Source organism: Anomaloglossus baeobatrachus, chromosome 2 (assembly GCF_048569485.1).
Source record: "Anomaloglossus baeobatrachus isolate aAnoBae1 chromosome 2, aAnoBae1.hap1, whole genome shotgun sequence".
NCBI lineage: Eukaryota > Metazoa > Chordata > Amphibia > Anura > Aromobatidae > Anomaloglossus > Anomaloglossus baeobatrachus.
In genome coordinates, this window is record NC_134354.1 from 28,477,230 (window position 1) to 28,490,934 (window position 13,705).

The following is a 13,705-nucleotide window of genomic DNA, read 5'->3' on the forward strand; positions in this document are numbered from 1 at the left end:
GCTAACCATACTATGTATGCAGGAGGACTACAAGTCCCAGGAGACAGCTAACCATACTGTGTGTGCAGGAGGACTACAAGTCCAAGGAGACAGCTAACCATACTGTGTGTGCAGGAGGACTACAAGTCCCAGGAGACAGCTAACCATACTATGTATGCAGGAGGACTACAAGTCCCAGGAGACAGCTAACCATACTGTGTGTGCAGGAGGACTACAAGTCCCAGGAGACAGCTAACCATACTATGTATGCAGGAGGACTACAAGTCCCAGGAGACAGCTAACCATACTGTGTGTGCAGGAGGACTACAAGTCCAAGGAGACAGCTAACCATACTGTGTGTGCAGGAGGACTACAAGTCCCAGGAGACAGCTAACCATACTGTGTGTGCAGGAGGACTACAAGTCCCAGGAGACAGCTAACCATACTGTGTGTGCAGGAGGACTACAAGTCCCAGGAGACAGCTAACCATACTATGTATGCAGGAGGACTACAAGTCCCAGGAAACAGCTAACCATACTATGTATGCAGGAGGACTACAAGTCCCAGGAGACAGCTAACCATACTGTGTGTGCAGGAGGACTACAAGTCCCAGGAGACAGCTAACCATACTATGTATGCAGGAGGACTACAAGTCCCAGGAGACAGCTAACCATACTGTGTGTGCAGGAGGACTACAAGTCCCAGGAGACAGCTAACCATACGGTGTATGCAGGAGGACTACAAGTCCCAGGAGACAGCTAACCATACTGTGTGTGCAGGAGGACTACAAGTCCCAGGAGACAGCTAACCATACTATGTATGCAGGAGGACTACAAGTCCCAGGAAACAGCTAACCATACTGTGTGTGCAGGAGGACTACAAGTCCCAGGAGACAGCTAACCATACTATGTATGCAGGAGGACTACAAGTCCCAGGAGACAGCTAACCATACTGTGTGTGCAGGAGGACTACAAGTCCCAGGAGACAGCTAACCATACTATGTATGCAGGAGGACTACAAGTCCCAGGAGACAGCTAACCATACTGTGTGTGCAGGAGGACTACAAGTCCCAGGAGACAGCTAACCATACGGTGTATGCAGGAGGACTACAAGTCCCAGGAGACAGCTAACCATACTGTGTGTGCAGGAGGACTACAAGTCCCAGGAGACAGCTAACCATACTATGTATGCAGGAGGACTACAAGTCCCAGGAAACAGCTAACCATACTATGTATGCAGGAGGACTACAAGTCCCAGGAGACAGCTAACCATACTGTGTGTGCAGGAGGACTACAAGTCCCAGGAGACAGCTAACCATACTATGTATGCAAGATGACTACAAGTCCCAGGAGACAGCTAACTATACCGTGTGTGCAGGAGGACTACAAGTCCCAGGAGACAGCTAACCATACTATGTATGCAGGAGGACTACAAGTCCCAGGAGACAGCTAACCATACTATGTATGCAGGAGGACTACAAGTCCCAGGAAACAGCTATCCATACTATGTATGCAGGAGGACTACAAGTCCCAGGAGACAGCTAACCATACTGTGTATGCAGGAGGACTACAAGTCCCAGGAAACAGCTATCCATACTATGTATGCAGGAGGACTACAAGTCTCAGGAGACAGCTAACCATACTATGTATGCAGGAGGACTACAAGTCCCAGGAGACAGCTAACCATACTGTGTGTGCAGGAGGACTACAAGTCCAAGGAGACAGCTAACCATACTGTGTGTGCAGGAGGACTACAAGTCCCAGGAGACAGCTAACCATACTATGTATGCAGGAGGACTACAAGTCCCAGGAGACAGCTAACCATACTGTGTGTGCAGGAGGACTACAAGTCCCAGGAGACAGCTAACCATACTATGTATGCAGGAGGACTACAAGTCCCAGGAGACAGCTAACCATACTGTGTGTGCAGGAGGACTACAAGTCCAAGGAGACAGCTAACCATACTGTGTGTGCAGGAGGACTACAAGTCCCAGGAGACAGCTAACCATACTGTGTGTGCAGGAGGACTACAAGTCCCAGGAGACAGCTAACCATACTGTGTGTGCAGGAGGACTACAAGTCCCAGGAGACAGCTAACCATACTATGTATGCAGGAGGACTACAAGTCCCAGGAAACAGCTAACCATACTATGTATGCAGGAGGACTACAAGTCCCAGGAGACAGCTAACCATACTGTGTGTGCAGGAGGACTACAAGTCCCAGGAGACAGCTAACCATACTATGTATGCAGGAGGACTACAAGTCCCAGGAGACAGCTAACCATACTGTGTGTGCAGGAGGACTACAAGTCCCAGGAGACAGCTAACCATACGGTGTATGCAGGAGGACTACAAGTCCCAGGAGACAGCTAACCATACTGTGTGTGCAGGAGGACTACAAGTCCCAGGAGACAGCTAACCATACTATGTATGCAGGAGGACTACAAGTCCCAGGAAACAGCTAACCATACTGTGTGTGCAGGAGGACTACAAGTCCCAGGAGACAGCTAACCATACTATGTATGCAGGAGGACTACAAGTCCCAGGAGACAGCTAACCATACTGTGTGTGCAGGAGGACTACAAGTCCCAGGAGACAGCTAACCATACTATGTATGCAGGAGGACTACAAGTCCCAGGAGACAGCTAACCATACTGTGTGTGCAGGAGGACTACAAGTCCCAGGAGACAGCTAACCATACGGTGTATGCAGGAGGACTACAAGTCCCAGGAGACAGCTAACCATACTGTGTGTGCAGGAGGACTACAAGTCCCAGGAGACAGCTAACCATACTATGTATGCAGGAGGACTACAAGTCCCAGGAAACAGCTAACCATACTATGTATGCAGGAGGACTACAAGTCCCAGGAGACAGCTAACCATACTGTGTGTGCAGGAGGACTACAAGTCCCAGGAGACAGCTAACCATACTATGTATGCAAGATGACTACAAGTCCCAGGAGACAGCTAACTATACCGTGTGTGCAGGAGGACTACAAGTCCCAGGAGACAGCTAACCATACTATGTATGCAAGAGGACTACAAGTCCCAGGAGACAGCTAACTATACCGTGTGTGCAGGAGGACTACAAGTCCCAGGAGACAGCTAACCATACTATGTATGCAGGAGGACTACAAGTCCCAGGAGACAGCTAACCATACTATGTATGCAGGAGGACTACAAGTCCCAGGAGACAGCTAACTATACCGTGTGTGCAGGAGGACTACAAGTCCCAGGAGACAGCTAACCATACTATGTATGCAAGAGGACTACAAGTCCCAGGAGACAGCTAACCATACTATGTGTGCAGGAGGACTACAAGTCCCAGGAGACAGCTAACCATACTATGTGTGCAGGAGGACTACAAGTCCCAGGAGACAGCTAACCATACTATGTATGCAAGAGGACTACAAGTCCCAGGAGACAGCTAACTATACTGTGTGTGCAGGAGGACTACAAGTCCCAGGAGACAGCTAACCATACTGTGTATGCAGGAGGACTACAAGTCCCAGGAGACAGCTAACCATACTATGTATGCAGGAGAACTACAAGTCCCAGGAGACAGCTAACCATACTATGTTTGTAGGAGGACTACAAGTCCCAGGAGACAGCTAACCATACTATGTATGCAGGAGGACTACACGTCCCAGGAGACAGATAACCATACTATGTGTGCAGGAGGACTACAAGTCCCAGGAGGCAGCTAACCATACTATGTATGCAGGAGGACTACAAGTCCCAGGAGAGAGCTAACCATACTATGTGTGCAGGAGGACTACAAGTCCCAGAAGACAGCTAACCATACTATGTATGCAGGAGGACTACAAGTCCCAGGAGACAGCTAACCATACTATGTATGCAGGAGGACTACAAGTCCCAGGAGACAGCTAGCCATACTATGTATGCAGGAGGACTACAAGTCCCAGGAGACAGCTAACCATACTATGTGTGCAGGAGGACTACAAGTCCCAGGAGACAGCTAACCATACTGTGTGTGCAGGAGGACTACAAGTCCCAGGAAACAGCTAACCATACTATGTATGCAGGAGGACTACAAGTCCCAGGAGACAGCTAACCATACTGTGTATGCAGGAGGACTACAAGTCCCAGGAGACAGCTAACCATACTGTGTATGCAGGAGGACTACAAGTCCCAGGAGACAGCTAACCATACTATGTGTGCAGGAGGACTACAAGTCCCAGGAGACAGCTAACCATACTATATGTGCAGGAGGACTACAAGTCTCAGGAGACAGCTAACCATACTATGTGTGCAGGAGAACTACAAGTCTCAGGAGACAGCTAACCATACTATGTGTGCAGGAGGACTACAAGTCCCAGGAGACAGCTAACCATACTGTGTATGCAGGAGGACTACAAGTCCCAGGAGACAGCTAACCATACTATGTATGCAGGAGGACTACAAGTCCCAGGAGACAGCTAACCATACTGTGTATGCAGGAGGACTACAAGTCCCAGGAGACAGATAACCATACTATGTATGCAGGAGGACTACAAGTCCCAGGAGACAGCTAACCATACTGTGTATGCAGGAGGACTACAAGTCCCAGGAGACAGCTAACCATACTGTGTATGCAGGAGGACTACAAGTCCCAGGAGGCAGCTAACCATACTATGTATGCAGGAGGACTACAAGTGCCAGGAGACAGCTAACCATACTATGTATGCAGGAGGACTTCAAGTCCCAGGAGACAGCTAACTATACCGTGTGTGCAGGAGGACTACAAGTCCCAGGAGACAGCTAACCATACTATGTATGCAAGAGGACTACAAGTCCCAGGAGACAGCTAACCATACTATGTATGCAAGAGGACTACAAGTCCCAGGAGACAGCTAACCATACTATGTATGCAGGAGGACTACAAGTCCCAGGAGACAGCTAACTATACCGTGTGTGCAGGAGGACTACAAGTCCCAGGAGACAGCTAACCATACTATGTATGCAAGAGGACTACAAGTCCCAGGAGACAGCTAACCATACTATGTGTGCAGGAGGACTACAAGTCCCAGGAGACAGCTAACCATACTATGTGTGCAGGAGGACTACAAGTCCCAGGAGACAGCTAACCATACTATGTATGCAAGAGGACTACAAGTCCCAGGAGACAGCTAACTATACTGTGTGTGCAGGAGGACTACAAGTCCCAGGAGACAGCTAACCATACTGTGTATGCAGGAGGACTACAAGTCCCAGGAGACAGCTAACCATACTATGTATGCAGGAGAACTACAAGTCCCAGGAGACAGCTAACCATACTATGTTTGTAGGAGGACTACAAGTCCCAGGAGACAGCTAACCATACTATGTATGCAGGAGGACTACACGTCCCAGGAGACAGATAACCATACTATGTGTGCAGGAGGACTACAAGTCCCAGGAGGCAGCTAACCATACTATGTATGCAGGAGGACTACAAGTCCCAGGAGAGAGCTAACCATACTATGTGTGCAGGAGGACTACAAGTCCCAGAAGACAGCTAACCATACTATGTATGCAGGAGGACTACAAGTCCCAGGAGACAGCTAACCATACTATGTATGCAGGAGGACTACAAGTCCCAGGAGACAGCTAGCCATACTATGTATGCAGGAGGACTACAAGTCCCAGGAGACAGCTAACCATACTATGTGTGCAGGAGGACTACAAGTCCCAGGAGACAGCTAACCATACTATGTATGCAGGAGGACTACAAGTCCCAGGAGACAGCTAACCATACTGTGTATGCAGGAGGACTACAAGTCCCAGGAGACAGCTAACCATACTATGTATGCAGGAGGACTACAAGTCCCAGGAGACAGCTAACCATACTGTGTATGCAGGAGGACTACAAGTCCCAGGAGACAGCTAACCATACTGTGTATGCAGGAGGACTACAAGTCCCAGGAGACAGCTAACCATACTATGTGTGCAGGAGGACTACAAGTCCCAGGAGACAGCTAACCATACTATATGTGCAGGAGGACTACAAGTCTCAGGAGACAGCTAACCATACTATGTGTGCAGGAGAACTACAAGTCTCAGGAGACAGCTAACCATACTATGTGTGCAGGAGGACTACAAGTCCCAGGAGACAGCTAACCATACTGTGTATGCAGGAGGACTACAAGTCCCAGGAGACAGCTAACCATACTATGTATGCAGGAGGACTACAAGTCCCAGGAGACAGCTAACCATACTGTGTATGCAGGAGGACTACAAGTCCCAGGAGACAGATAACCATACTATGTATGCAGGAGGACTACAAGTCCCAGGAGACAGCTAACCATACTGTGTATGCAGGAGGACTACAAGTCCCAGGAGACAGCTAACCATACTGTGTATGCAGGAGGACTACAAGTCCCAGGAGGCAGCTAACCATACTATGTATGCAGGAGGACTACAAGTGCCAGGAGACAGCTAACCATACTATGTATGCAGGAGGACTACAAATCCCAGGAGACAGCTAACCATACTATGTATGCAGGAGGACTACAAGTCCCAGGAGACAGCTAACCATACTATGTGTGCAGGAGGACTACAAGTCCCAGGAGACAGCTAACCATACTATGTGTGCAGGAGGACTACAAATCCCAGGAGACAGCTAACCATACTATGTATGCAGGAGGACTACAAGTCCCAGGAGACAGCTAACCATACTATGTATGCAGGAGGACTACAAGTCCCAGGAGACAGCTAACCATACTGTGTATGCAGGAGGACTACAAGTCCCAGGAGACAGCTAACCATACTGTCTGCAGGAGGACTACAAGTCCCAGGAGACAGCTAACCATACTATGTATGCAGGAGGACTACAAGTCCCAGGAGACAGCTAACCATACTATGTGTGCAGGAGGACTACAAGTCCCAGGAGACAGCTAACCATACTGTGTATGCAGGAGGACTACAAGTCCCAGGAGACAGCTAACCATACTATGTATGCAGGAGGACTACAAGTCCCAGGAGACAGCTAACCATACTGTGTATGCAGGAGGACTACAAGTCCCAGGAGACAGATAACCATACTATGTATGCAGGAGGACTACAAGTCCCAGGAGACAGCTAACCATACTGTGTATGCAGGAGGACTACAAGTCCCAGGAGACAGCTAACCATACTGTGTATGCAGGAGGACTACAAGTCCCAGGAGGCAGCTAACCATACTATGTATGCAGGAGGACTACAAGTCCCAGGAGACAGCTAACCATACTGTGTATGCAGGAGGACTACAAGTCCCAGGAGACAGCTAACCATACTGTGTATGCAGGAGGACTACAAGTCCCAGGAGGCAGCTAACCATACTATGTATGCAGGAGGACTACAAATCCCAGGAGACAGCTAACCATACTATGTATGCAGGAGGACTACAAGTCCCAGGAGACAGCTAACCATACTATGTGTGCAGGAGGACTACAAGTCCCAGGAGACAGCTAACCATACTATGTGTGCAGGAGGACTACAAGTCCAAGGAGACAGCTAACCATACTGTGTGTGCAGGAGGACTACAAGTCCCAGGAGACAGCTAACCATACTGTGTGTGCAGGAGGACTACAAGTCCCAGGAGACAGCTAACCATACTGTGTGTGCAGGAGGACTACAAGTCCCAGGAGACAGCTAACCATACTATGTATGCAGGAGGACTACAAGTCCCAGGAAACAGCTAACCATACTATGTATGCAGGAGGACTACAAGTCCCAGGAGACAGCTAACCATACTGTGTGTGCAGGAGGACTACAAGTCCCAGGAGACAGCTAACCATACTATGTATGCAGGAGGACTACAAGTCCCAGGAAACAGCTAACCATACTGTGTGTGCAGGAGGACTACAAGTCCCAGGAGACAGCTAACCATACTATGTATGCAGGAGGACTACAAGTCCCAGGAGACAGCTAACCATACTGTGTGTGCAGGAGGACTACAAGTCCCAGGAGACAGCTAACCATACTATGTATGCAGGAGGACTACAAGTCCCAGGAGACAGCTAACCATACTGTGTGTGCAGGAGGACTACAAGTCCCAGGAGACAGCTAACCATACGGTGTATGCAGGAGGACTACAAGTCCCAGGAGACAGCTAACCATACTGTGTGTGCAGGAGGACTACAAGTCCCAGGAGACAGCTAACCATACTATGTATGCAGGAGGACTACAAGTCCCAGGAAACAGCTAACCATACTATGTATGCAGGAGGACTACAAGTCCCAGGAGACAGCTAACCATACTGTGTGTGCAGGAGGACTACAAGTCCCAGGAGACAGCTAACCATACTATGTATGCAAGATGACTACAAGTCCCAGGAGACAGCTAACTATACCGTGTGTGCAGGAGGACTACAAGTCCCAGGAGACAGCTAACCATACTATGTATGCAAGAGGACTACAAGTCCCAGGAGACAGCTAACTATACCGTGTGTGCAGGAGGACTACAAGTCCCAGGAGACAGCTAACCATACTATGTATGCAGGAGGACTACAAGTCCCAGGAGACAGCTAACCATACTATGTATGCAGGAGGACTACAAGTCCCAGGAGACAGCTAACTATACCGTGTGTGCAGGAGGACTACAAGTCCCAGGAGACAGCTAACCATACTATGTATGCAAGAGGACTACAAGTCCCAGGAGACAGCTAACCATACTATGTGTGCAGGAGGACTACAAGTCCCAGGAGACAGCTAACCATACTATGTGTGCAGGAGGACTACAAGTCCCAGGAGACAGCTAACCATACTATGTATGCAAGAGGACTACAAGTCCCAGGAGACAGCTAACTATACTGTGTGTGCAGGAGGACTACAAGTCCCAGGAGACAGCTAACCATACTGTGTATGCAGGAGGACTACAAGTCCCAGGAGACAGCTAACCATACTATGTATGCAGGAGAACTACAAGTCCCAGGAGACAGCTAACCATACTATGTTTGTAGGAGGACTACAAGTCCCAGGAGACAGCTAACCATACTATGTATGCAGGAGGACTACACGTCCCAGGAGACAGATAACCATACTATGTGTGCAGGAGGACTACAAGTCCCAGGAGGCAGCTAACCATACTATGTATGCAGGAGGACTACAAGTCCCAGGAGAGAGCTAACCATACTATGTGTGCAGGAGGACTACAAGTCCCAGAAGACAGCTAACCATACTATGTATGCAGGAGGACTACAAGTCCCAGGAGACAGCTAACCATACTATGTATGCAGGAGGACTACAAGTCCCAGGAGACAGCTAGCCATACTATGTATGCAGGAGGACTACAAGTCCCAGGAGACAGCTAACCATACTATGTGTGCAGGAGGACTACAAGTCCCAGGAGACAGCTAACCATACTGTGTGTGCAGGAGGACTACAAGTCCCAGGAAACAGCTAACCATACTATGTATGCAGGAGGACTACAAGTCCCAGGAGACAGCTAACCATACTGTGTATGCAGGAGGACTACAAGTCCCAGGAGACAGCTAACCATACTGTGTATGCAGGAGGACTACAAGTCCCAGGAGACAGCTAACCATACTATGTGTGCAGGAGGACTACAAGTCCCAGGAGACAGCTAACCATACTATATGTGCAGGAGGACTACAAGTCTCAGGAGACAGCTAACCATACTATGTGTGCAGGAGAACTACAAGTCTCAGGAGACAGCTAACCATACTATGTGTGCAGGAGGACTACAAGTCCCAGGAGACAGCTAACCATACTGTGTATGCAGGAGGACTACAAGTCCCAGGAGACAGCTAACCATACTATGTATGCAGGAGGACTACAAGTCCCAGGAGACAGCTAACCATACTGTGTATGCAGGAGGACTACAAGTCCCAGGAGACAGATAACCATACTATGTATGCAGGAGGACTACAAGTCCCAGGAGACAGCTAACCATACTGTGTATGCAGGAGGACTACAAGTCCCAGGAGACAGCTAACCATACTGTGTATGCAGGAGGACTACAAGTCCCAGGAGGCAGCTAACCATACTATGTATGCAGGAGGACTACAAGTGCCAGGAGACAGCTAACCATACTATGTATGCAGGAGGACTTCAAGTCCCAGGAGACAGCTAACTATACCGTGTGTGCAGGAGGACTACAAGTCCCAGGAGACAGCTAACCATACTATGTATGCAAGAGGACTACAAGTCCCAGGAGACAGCTAACCATACTATGTATGCAAGAGGACTACAAGTCCCAGGAGACAGCTAACCATACTATGTATGCAGGAGGACTACAAGTCCCAGGAGACAGCTAACTATACCGTGTGTGCAGGAGGACTACAAGTCCCAGGAGACAGCTAACCATACTATGTATGCAAGAGGACTACAAGTCCCAGGAGACAGCTAACCATACTATGTGTGCAGGAGGACTACAAGTCCCAGGAGACAGCTAACCATACTATGTGTGCAGGAGGACTACAAGTCCCAGGAGACAGCTAACCATACTATGTATGCAAGAGGACTACAAGTCCCAGGAGACAGCTAACCATACTGTGTATGCAGGAGGACTACAAGTCCCAGGAGACAGCTAACCATACTATGTATGCAGGAGAACTACAAGTCCCAGGAGACAGCTAACCATACTATGTTTGTAGGAGGACTACAAGTCCCAGGAGACAGCTAACCATACTATGTATGCAGGAGGACTACACGTCCCAGGAGACAGATAACCATACTATGTGTGCAGGAGGACTACAAGTCCCAGGAGGCAGCTAACCATACTATGTATGCAGGAGGACTACAAGTCCCAGGAGAGAGCTAACCATACTATGTGTGCAGGAGGACTACAAGTCCCAGAAGACAGCTAACCATACTATGTATGCAGGAGGACTACAAGTCCCAGGAGACAGCTAACCATACTATGTATGCAGGAGGACTACAAGTCCCAGGAGACAGCTAGCCATACTATGTATGCAGGAGGACTACAAGTCCCAGGAGACAGCTAACCATACTATGTGTGCAGGAGGACTACAAGTCCCAGGAGACAGCTAACCATACTGTGTGTGCAGGAGGACTACAAGTCCCAGGAAACAGCTAACCATACTATGTATGCAGGAGGACTACAAGTCCCAGGAGACAGCTAACCATACTGTGTATGCAGGAGGACTACAAGTCCCAGGAGACAGCTAACCATACTGTGTATGCAGGAGGACTACAAGTCCCAGGAGACAGCTAACCATACTATGTGTGCAGGAGGACTACAAGTCCCAGGAGACAGCTAACCATACTATATGTGCAGGAGGACTACAAGTCTCAGGAGACAGCTAACCATACTATGTGTGCAGGAGAACTACAAGTCTCAGGAGACAGCTAACCATACTATGTGTGCAGGAGGACTACAAGTCCCAGGAGACAGCTAACCATACTGTGTATGCAGGAGGACTACAAGTCCCAGGAGACAGCTAACCATACTATGTATGCAGGAGGACTACAAGTCCCAGGAGACAGCTAACCATACTGTGTATGCAGGAGGACTACAAGTCCCAGGAGACAGATAACCATACTATGTATGCAGGAGGACTACAAGTCCCAGGAGACAGCTAACCATACTGTGTATGCAGGAGGACTACAAGTCCCAGGAGACAGCTAACCATACTGTGTATGCAGGAGGACTACAAGTCCCAGGAGGCAGCTAACCATACTATGTATGCAGGAGGACTACAAGTGCCAGGAGACAGCTAACCATACTATGTATGCAGGAGGACTACAAATCCCAGGAGACAGCTAACCATACTATGTATGCAGGAGGACTACAAGTCCCAGGAGACAGCTAACCATACTATGTGTGCAGGAGGACTACAAGTCCCAGGAGACAGCTAACCATACTATGTGTGCAGGAGGACTACAAATCCCAGGAGACAGCTAACCATACTATGTATGCAGGAGGACTACAAGTCCCAGGAGACAGCTAACCATACTATGTATGCAGGAGGACTACAAGTCCCAGGAGACAGCTAACCATACTGTGTATGCAGGAGGACTACAAGTCCCAGGAGACAGCTAACCATACTGTCTGCAGGAGGACTACAAGTCCCAGGAGACAGCTAACCATACTATGTATGCAGGAGGACTACAAGTCCCAGGAGACAGCTAACCATACTATGTGTGCAGGAGGACTACAAGTCCCAGGAGACAGCTAACCATACTGTGTATGCAGGAGGACTACAAGTCCCAGGAGACAGCTAACCATACTATGTATGCAGGAGGACTACAAGTCCCAGGAGACAGCTAACCATACTGTGTATGCAGGAGGACTACAAGTCCCAGGAGACAGATAACCATACTATGTATGCAGGAGGACTACAAGTCCCAGGAGACAGCTAACCATACTGTGTATGCAGGAGGACTACAAGTCCCAGGAGACAGCTAACCATACTGTGTATGCAGGAGGACTACAAGTCCCAGGAGGCAGCTAACCATACTATGTATGCAGGAGGACTACAAGTGCCAGGAGACAGCTAACCATACTATGTATGCAGGAGGACTACAAATCCCAGGAGACAGCTAACCATACTATGTATGCAGGAGGACTACAAGTCCCAGGAGACAGCTAACCATACTATGTGTGCAGGAGGACTACAAGTCCCAGGAGACAGCTAACCATACTATGTGTGCAGGAGGACTACAAATCCCAGGAGACAGCTAACCATACTATGTATGCAGGAGGACTACAAGTCCCAGGAGACAGCTAACCATACTATGTATGCAGGAGGACTACAAGTCCCAGGAGACAGCTAACCATACTGTGTATGCAGGAGGACTACAAGTCCCAGGAGACAGCTAACCATACTGTCTGCAGGAGGACTACAAGTCCCAGGAGACAGCTAACCATACTATGTATGCAGGAGGACTACAAGTCCCAGGAGACAGCTAACCATACTGTGTATGCAGGAGGACTACAAGTCCCAGGAGACATCTAACCATACTGTGTATGCAGGAGGACTAGAAGTCCCAGGAGACAGCTAACCATACTATGTGTGCAGGAGGACTACAAGTCCCAGGAGACAGCTAACCATACTGTGTATGCAGGAGGACTACAAGTCCCAGGAGACAGCTAACCATACTGTGTATGCAGGAGGACTACAAGTCCCAGGAGACAGCTAACCATACTATGTATGCAGGAGGACTACAAGTCCCAGGAGACAGCTAACCATACTGTGTATGCAGGAGGACTACAAGTCCCAGGAGACAGCTAACCATACTGTGTATGCAGGAGGACTACAAGTCCCAGGAGACAGCTAACCATACTGTGTATGCAGGAGGACTACAAGTCCCAGGAGACAGCTAACCATACTATGTATGCAGGAGGACTACAAGTCCCAGGAGACAGCTAACCATACTGTGTATGCAGGAGGACTACAAGTCCCAGGAGACAGATAACCATACTATGTATGCAGGAGGACTACAAGTCCCAGGAGACAGCTAACCATACTGTGTATGCAGGAGGACTACAAGTCCCAGGAGACAGCTAACCATACTGTGTATGCAGGAGGACTACAAGTCCCAGGAGGCAGCTAACCATACTATGTATGCAGGAGGACTACAAGTGCCAGGAGACAGCTAACCATACTATGTATGCAGGAGGACTTCAAGTCCCAGGAGACAGCTAACCATACTATGTATGCAGGAGGACTACAAGTCCCAGGAGACAGCTAACCATACTATGTATGCAGGAGGACTACAAATCCCAGGAGACAGCTAACCATACTATGTATGCAGGAGGACTACAAGTCCCAGGAGACAGCT